Raw genomic sequence first — 12,436 nt, 5'->3', positions numbered from 1 at the left:
GTCCTTGTTGCCCCATTATTTCTTATTTGCATTTTTCTTCCTTCATACATTATTATACACACATTTTCCACTTTTAACCTTTCCACATTTATTCTCTCTTATTTCTACTCTCCAGCCAGTCATACCACTTGTTCCATATTAAATAGTATTCTGTGTCTTCCTTTTCTTTTATCTCTTTTGTTAATTTGTCCATCTCAGCCCAGTCCAGGATTTTCTTTATCACTTCTTCCTCTTAAAGAAGTCCTGTCTGAAGCTTTGCTTGAAGCCATCATCATGGTACCAGATGCATCCAATCCCTGGAAAAACCTCTCTCCACGAAACCAGTCTCTGGTGCCCAAAAGGTTGGGGGCCACTGGCATAACAACTACATCACTGATCTGCTTACAGACAAAATTCACTCCGGATGCAATAAAGCAGGGGAATGATGAAGAATATTTCAGAAAGAAAGAGCAGTTATCAGCAATGGAACAACGGAGCCGGTTAAGATGGGAACCTACCTTCAGGAGGTTGGCAACAGCTGGTCTAACAGCCCATAACGCCATGAAGTGAAAGCTCAAGAAGACAGCTCTCATGTTGTTCTGATCTAGGTGGAGTTCAGGATCCAGGGATCGGCTTAGACTGGGCATTCAAAGTCTAGCATTTGTGTGTGTGTGTGTGAGAGAGAGAGAGTGGTGAAGATATACAGAAGTCCTTGCCCATTTGGTCACCGCTGAGCAAGGGAAACCACAAGGACTGCCCAATTCCCAAGACGTCACAGCAGTCCAAGGAAGAAGAATGGAGGATAATTTTTTCTCCCCATTTTTGACTGGCATCTGGCATCGCTTTGCCCCTCCTGGCAGTGGAATGGCACAAGTCATGGTGGGAATGATTTATTTGAAATGAGCCAACTGCAACGTGCTTGGTGCTTTGACAAAGAGGTTGCTGCTGAAAAAGCAGAAAGAGCTTCCCATTCAAAGGAGGTGACACTTGACAAAAAAATTAAAAAATGGAAATCGAGGAGGAAGTTTGGATTCTTTGATCGGGAGCCCAGATTTTTTTTCCCCCCAACTAAACTGCAAAAGGCAAACTTGGGACTTAACCTCTCACACGCTCAAAATAGCAAATGGAAAAAGGGGAAGAAAAAAAAAGGGAACAGAGAGGAGGGGAAAGGAGTGTGTAAGGCCACACTCAGAATACTGCATCCAGTTTTGGTCACCGCAATGTAAAAAAGATGTTGAGACACTAGAAAGAGGACAGAGAAGAGTAACAAAGATGATCAGGGGACTGGAGGCTAAAACATACAAGGAACGGTTGCTGGAATTGGGTCTGTCTAGTTTAATGAAGAGAAGGACGAGGGGGGACATGATAGCAGTGTTCCAATGTCTCAGGGGCTGCCCCAAAGAAGAGGGAGTCAAGCTATTCTCCAAAGCCCCTGAAGGCAGGACAAGAAGCAATGGATGGAAACTCATCAAGGAGAGAAGCAACCTAGAACTAAGGAGAAACTTCCTGACAGTGAGAACAATTAAACAGTGGAACAACCTGCCACCAGAAGCGGTGAATGCTCCAACACTGGAGGTTTTTAAGAAGAGACTGGACAGCCATTTGTCCAAAATGGTGTAGGGTTTCCTGCCTGAGCAGGGGGTTGGACTAGATGACCTTCAAAGTCCCTTCCAACTTTACTATTATTATTATTATTATTATTATTATTATTATTATTATTATTATTATTATTATTATTATTATTATTATTATTATTATTAAGAAAAGGGAGAAGCCATAATGAGATCGGGGCTCTCTCCCCCCCCCATCTTTTTTTTCCTACCTCCGAGAATTTTGCCTCCTTGCCCCATAATGTGCCCAAAGGTTTCCACCACGTTATTTACACAAAATTAGTATATCTGATTACTTCCGTATTGAAATAGCAGGCACCAAGGAGAAGATTGTAGGTGCTCTTCAAAGAAGTTCCTTCTTTCAAATTATTCAGTTTGAATGGCCTATATAGAATGCAGCTTAGAATAACCTAAGAAATGGAGTTTCCATACTTTGAGCCCCCCAGATTTCACCAATCTTGGCAGTCAACTTAATAATAATAATAATAATAGTAAAGTTGGAAGGGACCTTGGAGGTCATCTAGTCCAACCCCCTGCTCAGGCAGGAAACCCTATAGCATTTCGGACAAATGGCTGTCCAGTCTCTTCTTAAAAACCTCCAGTGTTGGAGCATTCACCGCTTCTGGAGGCAGGTGGTTCCACTGGTTAATTGTTCTCACTGTCAGGAAGTTTCTCCTTAGTTCTAGGTTGCTTCTCTCCTTGCTTAGTTTCCACCCGTTGCTCCTTGTCCTGCCTTCAGGCGCTTTGGAAAATAGCTTGACTCCCTCTTCTTTGGGGCAGCCCCTGAGGTATTGGAACACTGCTATCATGTCCCCCCTCGTCCTTCTCTTCGTTAAACTAGACATACCCAATTCCATCAACCGTTCCTTATATGCTTTAGCCTCCAGTCCTCTAATCATCTTTGTTGCTCTTCTCTGTACTTGATTGAGTTAAGGATGCTGAGGGCACCTTTAACACGTGGGAACTGGAGGGGAAAAATAAGCCACTTCTCCAGTGCCTGCAGATTCCTGGTAATGAATTTGTGTGGGATTCCTTCACACAAATTGGGTGACATTACCTCTGAGAGTGCTCGGTGTTCTCAGCACGCTGCTGAACCCTGGCACACAGTGGTCCCTTTCCTTCCCCAGCAGGCACTTGGCAATCCTTTCCAAAATTTCATTTGGAGGTAATTAGAGAGAAGCCTTTTCCTCAAAGCCACGGACAAGGAGTGTCTTGCCAAGAAAACACCCAGTGGCGTATAAATATAGCCAAAAGGGAAGTTCCGACACGGTCTGGTTCCCCATCCTTTATCATGGTTGTTCATGAAAAGCCAGTGGGTTTAAAAAAAAGAGGGGCCTCATCTTTGCCTCTTGTCCCAACAACTCAACCAATGTCTGCAAGAAATAGAAATTGTTGCATCACCCCTTTCAAAACTGATGTGGCCCTTAGGTCATCATCAGCATCGTCAATGCCCAATTTAGGGCCTGCTGTCCTTTCTAGGACCTGCTGATGAGCGAGGCAAGGACAAAGAGGTTGATGTGATGTCAGGTCTGTTGAATTATCTTGACATCCAGTGGGCCGTGCAGTTGCTTGTGGGTGATCTGAAAAAGCTTAGCAAGGGGGGACGTGGTTAGAATGCGATGCAATTAAAGGTGATAAGGTGAGACCAAGACAGCAAAAAGAGAAACTTATGGAAACTTCCTAACAAGCTGGAATCCTAAACAATGAATAAATCTTAATCGAGGACCTGGCTGGTTAAGAAAGCAACAAGCCATAGTTTGCACTACAATTGTACACCGAACAAGCACGGAATTCACTGGCATCTAAAGATGCACATATAGTTATTCCAGGAAAATGGATGAACTAGGACAGGGGTAGGCAACCTTGGCTCTCTTATGACTCGTGGACTTCAACTCCCAGAATTCCTTGCTGGCTCAGGAATTCTGGGAGTTGGAAGTCCACGAGTCATAAAAGAGCCAAGGTTGCCTACCCCTGAACTAGGAAAAGACAATGGCCACGGGGAGAAGGAGCATGTAGATCTCCCCTTCTGTCCGTTTGCCTCTAAGAAGCGAAAGAGAAACTCAAAATAAAATATGCTTCTAAAGAAGTTGCAGGGAAGAGCAACAAAGATGATTGGGGGCCTGGAGACTAAACTGTATGATGAACGATTGAGGGAATTAAATGTCTACTCTAACAAAGAGAAGGATGACACGTGACGGGATAGCAATCTTCCAGTACTTGAGGGGCTGTCACAGAGAGGATGGGGTTAATCTATTCTCCAAAGCATCTGAGGTAGGACAAGAAGTAATGGATGGAAGATCATTACAGAGAAATTCAACCGAAAACTAAGGAGAAATTTCCTGACTGTGAGAACAATCAACCAGTGGAACTGCTTGCCTCCAGAAGTTGTGGATGCTCCATCACTGGAGGTTTTGAAGAAGAGACTGGACAGCCACTTGTCTCAAATGGTATAGGGTCTCCCGCCTGAGCAGGGGTTTGGACTAGAAGACCTCCAAGGTCCCTTCCAACTCTGTTGTTCTGTTATTCTCCTGGATTTGCCTGGGAGGTGATTGGTGAACTTATTTTCCAAAGCTCGTGAAGGCAGGAGAAGGAGCAATGGATGGAAACTAACCAAGGAGAGAAGCAACCTAGAACTAAGGAGAAATTTCCTAACAGGGAGGACAATTGACCAGTGGAACAACTTGCCTCCAGAAGTTGTGGGTGCTCCATCACTGGAGGTTTTCAAGAAGAGATTGGACAGCCATTGGTCTGGAATGACTTAGTGTCTTCTGCCTGAGCAGGGGGTTGGACTCTAGAGTTGGACTTCAACTCTATTATTCTGTAATTCTGAAAACCCTAACCCTAACCCCCTCCCCTTTATCACACAAGGGAAAATCAACTCCATTAGGAACACAGACTAAACTAAAACCTTTTTTTTTTTTTTTGCTTTTCTGCAATGGAAATTGAAATGACAAAACCTCTTACCAAACCAAACGAGCAATAAAATAATAGTTTTAAAAACCAGCTGGGAGCCTGCTGAGAAGGAAAACCCACTTCTGGTTAATTCCACAAGCCCAGAGACAGCAGCCTCCCCTGTGATTCGGAACAAATTTCTTACCACGGTGGCTATAAATAATTTTTTTTAAAAAGGGAAGGAAGAAACAGTTGTTATCATTTGCCATACGCTCCAAATTAAAAGTAAAACGGGGAAGGAAAGGAGCATATAGAGCAGTGGTTCTCAACCTTTTTAATGCCGCGACCCCAACCGGTCGTAAGTCGAGGACTAAAGCGGTCGTAAGTCGAGGACTACCCAACCGGTCGTAAGTCGAGGACTTTCCCTGCCCGGGAGCGCCGCGCATGTGTGGTTCCGCCCCCTGCGCCGGCCGAGGCGCAGCTGGCAAGCGGCAGAGACGGAGCAGGCCGACCACCAGCTGGCCCAGCCCAAGGGAGGTAAGGCACCCGCCGGAAAAGGGGGAAAAAATGGCGGACAAAAAAAATGGCGGACAGCCTTGCTTGGCGACCCCCGTGAAATGGTCGATCGACCCCAAATGGGGTCCCGACCCACAGGTTGAGAACCACTGATATAGAGAGAAGGAAAGCAGGGCATCCATAGTTCACCTCTTACTCTGGAAAAACCAACAGAAAGTATCTAAAAAATATACGTTATTTTTTTTAAAAAAATGTATGCTTACTGAAGTCACGTGGCACAAGATGACCTCAAGGTTGGCAAGGAATATTTCTTGGGTGGAAAACCGGCCAATTTTCAAGAGGCTGCAGTTGGCTTCATCGTGGCTAAAAGAAAGTCTAGCGGAGTCCTGATCGGATAAAGCTAGTTTATTTAGCAAGTTCACTTCCACTGCATTGGGATAAAATGAAAGGGATGGGAAGGAAGGAAGAAGAGCTTCTTAGCATTGTAGATTGTAAAAACTGGACAAGGAGACTCCAGGAGAGCAGGAAGATTTATCAGTAGAACTTTGAAGAAGAAAAAAATTTATACAAAATAACTAACAATTGTGTTAGTGGAATTATAAACGATTTGTCGCACAACAGACCCAATCATAAATTTTTCGTTAGTTACTGTTAATTAAAGATATTAAGATATCAGGTATAATACCGAAACGAACTAAAAGAGAGGATCCAATAATATTCTCTTTTGCCAACCTTAAATTAATACAGTTCTGATTATTTGAATACGTGACAGTGAAATATCTAGAAGCTTCTTTTAATTGTGTCATCCGGCTCCGTATAGAACATAGACTAATGAGCTTGGAGAAGACCAAGGTGCCAACGAAAAGGTGCATCCGATGTGTTTGGCTGTGATTTTTTTAATTTTCAACTACCACATTCGTGGTCTCCCCGTCTTTCTCGTTGGCAATTCCTCTCACACTTACGTACCTCCAAAGTTAAAAAGATGCAAAGCCATCCATCACAACTGGTTCGTGTTGACACAGTGGAAGAGAGCAGAGAGCGGGGGGGGGGGGGAACCAATAACAGCAAAAGTACATCAGGAGGAAAACAAATCTCAAAAGAAAAAGGCAAATTCATTTCCCATAGAACCATTGCAGTTCTTAGTGTTTGGCTGGGTCGTTCAACAGAGCATCCAAGACAGGAACAATCCATTTCAGGCTGGAAAATGCACAAAGCAGAACTTGCCTCTCTTGAATGAATGAATGAATGAATGAATCAATGAATGAATCAATGAATGAATCAATGAATCAATCAATCAATCAATCAATCAATCAATCAATCAATCAATCAATCAATGATTCAGGATACTGCTTATAAGCGCTTATATGTGCTTAGAGGTCAAAGTATTGTTACAAACCCCCCCACACACACACTTCACAGTCTGTTTCTGTTGATCCCCCTCTGGGAGGAGGTTTTGAAGTATCTATAGCAGGACTATTAGATTCCGAAACAGCTTTGTTTCTTATGCCATCCGTCTTGTAAACTCACAGGATTTTTTCTTTTATTTCTGCCATGTATATGTATACATTTGAACCAGACTGTGATGTTTCTTTGTGTCATATATGTGTGTGTGTGTGTTTTAATTCCAGACCGTCTCATTTTTTTGCAATTAACACTCCAAGTCTAAATTACCAGTCCCTTCTACTTTACACAAATCTGCAAGCTTTTTTTTTTTTTTGAGAAGCCAGATTTGCTGATGAAAGAAATATTCTGTTTGCTCTGCCTATCTAATCTATCTATCTATCTCTGTCTATCATCTACTTGTCTGTCTCTCTCTCTCTCTCTCTCTCTCTCTCTCTCTCTCTCTCTCTCTCATCTATATTTCTATATTTCTATCTGTCTGTCTATCTCTCTATCTCTCTATCTATCTCTGTCTGTCTGTCTCTCTCTCTCTCTCTCTCTTTATCATCTACTTATCTCTCTATCTATATCTAGCTATCTATATATCATCTTTATATCTATCTATCTATCTATCTATCTATCTATCTATCTATCTCTCTCTACATATATCTCTATCTCTATCTATCTATCTCTATATCTCTATACAGATAGATATATAGATATAGATATAGATATATATTTTTAAAAAACAAACTCTTTTCAAAAAGACACATAATCAAGGCTATGGAGGGGTTGCAGAGCCCTTCACCCCTGTCTGTGACAGAAACAAAATGTTTATTAAATACTTCTGGGCAAGGGGGTGCTTGAAGTTTAGAAGAGAAGGAAGCGTATGAGACAAAGCCACCTTAAGGTGGGGAGACTCTAAAACCAGCAGAGATTCAGCAAGCAAGGAACTATCCTCTGCAACGTAATGGGTTTAATCAGGATCAGGAATATTCAACCACCATGGATCCCAGCGAAATGGTCTCTTGGCAATAAATCTCCTCAGTTCCACAGCCCCACCCGTAACTTGAAAGAGTAGGAGCAAAACAAAGGTCAAGAGCAGCTTTGGCATGACAGCTTCTCCCTGTTTTTAATTTTCAGCACTGCCTTTAGAGCTTGGCCGTCCTTTCATCTTCCGAGATTTATTCCAAGCTTTAGCAAGTGCTGATGTTTGAAGGGTTCAGACCCCAATATTTCATCCCAAGGAACCTTCAAAGCAGAGTGTTCAATATGGAATGGAATGGAATGGAATGGAATAGAATAGAATAGAATAGAATATGGAGTGGAATAGGAATAAAATAGGAATAAAAATAGGAATAGAATAGAAATAGGAATTAGAATAGAATGGAATGGAATGGAATGGAATAGAATAGAATAGAATAGAATAGAATAGAATAGAATAGAATAGAATAGAATAGAATAGGAGAATGGAATGAAATGGAATGGAATATGGAATAGAATGGAATGGAATGGAATATGGAATATGGAATATGGAATAGAATAGAATAGAATAGAATAGAATAGAATAGAATAGAATAGAATAGAATAGAATAGAATAGAATAGTTGGAAGGGACCTTGGAGGTCTTCTAGTCCAGTCCCCTGCTTAGGCAGGAAACCCTATACCATTTCAGACAAATTGTTCTTAACTGTCAGGAAATGTCTTATTAGTTCTAGGTTGCTTCTCTCCTCGATAACAATGATGCTTTAAGAGGTAAAGACTTTATTCTACGTCTTGCATGGTCCAGCCCTACCACAAATAAGACACTGCAAGTGGTCCCCAACAACCCTTGCTTGCAGAAGAGCCAGGGGTGTGAGCTATTCACCCACAACTCCTGTTCCCGCAGGGGGGGGGTTGGACTAGAAGACCTCCAAGGCCCCTTTCCAACTCTTGTTATTCCGATATTCGCGCCCTCCCACCACCTCACCTGCGCGCCGCCTGGGACCTGCGCCCGGGTCCTCTCCATCCAGCTGCCCGGCGGCCTCTCTCCAGACGTTCCGGGGCCACAAAAGGAGGAGAGGCGACACGAGTGCCAGCAACATCCCCGGCTTTGCGCGGACTGAAGCGAGAGAACGTTGCGCGCGGACGCCGGCTCCTTCGCTGCGCGAGCCCGGGCAGGCGCAGAAAGGGTCAAGGCGAGGGGGGGGCACCTCGCCCCGCCCTCTTTTTTTGGGGGGGGGCGCCGACCAAGTGCTTAAGGTGAACGTGGGAAAAGGAGCAGCCCTCCAGGTTGACAGAAAGGCAGCTCCCGCCCAATGACTGGCACGAGAAAGAGGAGAGAGAGGAGTTGGGTTCAGGCTTCTTGCTTCTTGCTAAGTTGTGGCTTAAGCCTGGTTTAAATAAACCCTAATTTGGGGGAGGGGGCTCGGCAGACCTAGGAACACCATAGCGGAGGTCATGCGAGGTTTTGAGCGAGGCAAACGCCCATGAAGTTAGATGGGGTTGATGTCCCAGGAGCAACGCATGATGGATGGGTCGTGGATGTGTTTCACTTTGAGAGCGGCCAACTAAATTTCATTGTTGATGTGTGCCGTTGTGCCCACAGTAAAAAAAAAATGACAATAAAGGTTTATGTTATCTTATCTTATCTTACCTTCTCATCTCATCCCATCCCATCCCATCTATCTTACCTTACCTTACCATCTCATCTCATCTCATCCTATCCTATCCTATCCTATCCTATCCCATCTTATCTTATCTCTTATCAATTGCTAGGCTCAAGCCATGAGGCTAGATGTGATCAGTTTCCCAGGACTGCGGAGCAAGCATTGTCTTCTTCCCATGAGGGTTGATGCAATGTGCTAAATTATAAATTTATTTCCGATAAAAAGAGAATATTTGTAGGTCAGGGCTGAGCTGTGGAGTCCTTGGTGCTCTCTCAGCTTCGTGGTTTCCTTGCATACTGTTTCATTACCCAAACTAGATGACATCATCAGTGCTAGGAGGGAGTGGGGTTTGCGAGGAGGAGGAGGAGGAGGAGGAGGAGGAGGAGGAGGAGGAGGAGGACGACGACGACGACCGTGGGGTCCTTGGTGCTCTCTGAACTTGGTGGTTTTCTTGCAGACGTTTCATGACCCAACTAGGTAACATCATCAGTGCACTCAGAGATCATGAAGGACCCCTCTTACTTTATTAGGTATTGTTCGTATCTCTCTCACATCCCTGCCCAATGTTTCATCATTTAGGTGGACTCACTCAGATGATGCTCTCCCTCCACCAAGGAATGTACAATAAATATCCTCACTTTTCTGTTACTTGCGAGCAGCAAAACGCTGGTCTGCACACGCCCAGCCAGCCACGCTACACTTCCCAGATTTTGCTCATTGTCACACTTTTCAGCACAATCCTGCCAGTGCACACTTAGCAGCCCAGTTGCGCTATGGGTTTGGCATCTGTGTAAGGGCCGTGAACTGCGCCCTTGTAGTGACCAGACTCATTGACCATGGGACCTTACCTTCATGATGCTGGTTGGTTGATTAGGGGCCTAGAAGCTAAAAGATATGAAGAACGATGGAAGGAACGGGGTATACTTAGTCTAGTGAAAAGAAGGACCAGGGGTGACATGACAGCTGTCTTCCCATACTTGAAGGGCTGACACAAAGAAGAGGGGGTCAACGTATTTATCAAAGCACCAGAAAGCAGGACAAGAAACAACAGATGGAAACTAATCAAAGAGAGAACCAACCTAGAACTAAGGAGAAATTTCTTGATAATCAGTGAAAACAGCTTGCCTCCAGAAGTTGTGGGTTGCTCCATCACTGGAGGTTCTTAAGAGAGAGGACAACCATTTGTCCGAAATGGCATAGGGTTTCCTGCCTGAGCAGGGGGGTGGACTAGAAGATCTCCAAGGTCCCTTCCAACTGTGTTACTCTGTTATTCTGTTCTCTTTCCTTTCATCTGTTTTCCATTCATCCACTTGGAAAGTGAATCTATCTTGCTTTCTTTTTTAGTATTTATACTTTTTCTTCATGCGGTCATTATACTTTCACTGTGCTGTTTTTTTTTCTTCTCCCCACCATCCTATAAAGGGCATATCACACAAGGATTTTAGCTTCTCATCTTGTTTGGAATTAGAAGATGAATAAATCTGAAGTTTAAGTGCGTTTCTTCCACCAATGTAATTTCAGTGTTCACATATTCTTCATTTACTTACCTACCATGCTTAAACCTTGCATGTCACAATAAATTGCTGTGGAGCTCACATCAGATTAATTAAATCTCTCTCTCTTTTTTTTTTCCTAAGGGTTTATTTAAATTCAAGGACTTTGCTTCATACAAAATGGAATTGTAGAAACAATGGCAGAATCCAAAGTTTGGCTGATAAATATGATTCAGGCAGCAAGTCATTCAATCACAGAATTTTTTTCTTTTTCTTTTTTTTTTGATTCCCCCAGCCCCCTTCTTAAAGTTCCATATACGTTGCATTTTGGAACTTTTATCTGTGTGTGTTTTTTTTAACACTGCTTTTTTTTTTAATATAAACTTTTCGCAACAAACCCCTGGATTGATATCAAATATAATTAAAAATTAACAACAGGTGAATACATTGTATCAAAAAGTACGAAGATAAACATTTTCCTCCATGCACCTTATATATATATATATAGTCTGCGCTATATATATATATAGAGGTCAGTATATATTTGTATCATATGTATATATTTTACATGCAAACGTTATTTATTCAAAGTATAGCCACCACTAAACTGATTTTGGATGCAAAAAAGAAAGAAAGAAAGAAAGAAACATGATGGGTGCATTTTATGTTTTGGCAACTCGCTAGAAGAATTCAGGGAACATCTGAGCCCTGAACATCTGGTGTCTTGGTGGACCTTCCCCGTGGTGTTATCTCAACAGGAGTTGAGAAGTGGTTTGCTGTTGACCTCTTTTGAGCTGTCCTTCAACTTCCATGCATGGCTTCCACAATCCTGGGATTTTCTGTTGCTCACTTGTACAAAGACTAACCAGCTCCCACTTGGATCACAATTTTTTCAACCTCCTCCAAGGTTGGCTAGGTGTTGCCATTTGCTTAAGGGTAACCTCAGTGTAAGAGTGAAGACTACCTCAAGTGCAACCTCAACGAAAGACTGAAGACTATCTTGAGGACAACCTCAAAGAAAAACCAAAGACTTCCTCTAGACTACCTCAAGGAAAAATTATTGCCCGGTGATTCAACTTTGCTCAATGATGCAATTCTGCTACTTTGCGTGTTGAACGCTCAACAGCCTTGTCTCTCGGTGACAAAGTCTGAAGCTTCCTTCAACACTTGATCAACCAATTCTCCTCTTTGGAGGAAGTACCAGCTCATTTGGTCCCTTGAAAGTCCTCCCTTGATGGTCACACCACAATCTCTGGAATGGAATCCTTTGTGATAAACTCAATTGGAGACAATGTGTGCCTTGAAAAGAGAGCGGTGTGGATTCTATGAACCAGCGGGAAGCCAGTTGCCAAGGCCACGTCTATACATGCATTTGAACAAGTGGCAAATATTCGTGATCATCCTTTCCCCCCCCCCCCGACATCGCCCAGATGACCTCGCCGTGATCGTCATCTCCCAAGGCCAAAAATGTTAATGATTCAAAACTGTCATTTTGCGGCTGTGAACTCCACTTACAATTCAAGAGGGTTGTTGCATCATACTGGTTTAATAAGAAAAAACGGGAATGCAGGACAGCGGTTACAGAATAAAACCAATCAACCCACCCAGTTCCCCCAAGTTGGGAGAAAACAGAGTCCCAACGAATTCTCCGCTTCGTATCTTGGAATATTTATTTTTCTAAAATCCCTCTCCCGCCCCCCCGGTTTTGGTTTTGTTTTTGTTTTTGAAATGATTTCCCAAGAAAGTATTTGTGCCTTCCTATTGGTAAAAGGTAGAAAAAGATTTGGTCACAGTCATGCTGATGCCTGAAAAGGGGAAAGGAAATGCCAGCCGGGTTAAGTTGTACAATGCGTCATGGATTTCATTCCCATTCCCAGTTGGAGTTGTGAAAAGGTTTTGCTATCGTTGCATAGCCCTGG

The sequence above is a fragment of the Protobothrops mucrosquamatus genome, unplaced genomic scaffold (assembly GCF_001527695.2).
Source record: "Protobothrops mucrosquamatus isolate PMUCROS unplaced genomic scaffold, P.Mucros_1.0 scaffold3509, whole genome shotgun sequence".
NCBI classification, from domain to species: domain Eukaryota; kingdom Metazoa; phylum Chordata; class Lepidosauria; order Squamata; family Viperidae; genus Protobothrops; species Protobothrops mucrosquamatus.
Note: the sequence above shows the minus strand (reverse complement) of the source record.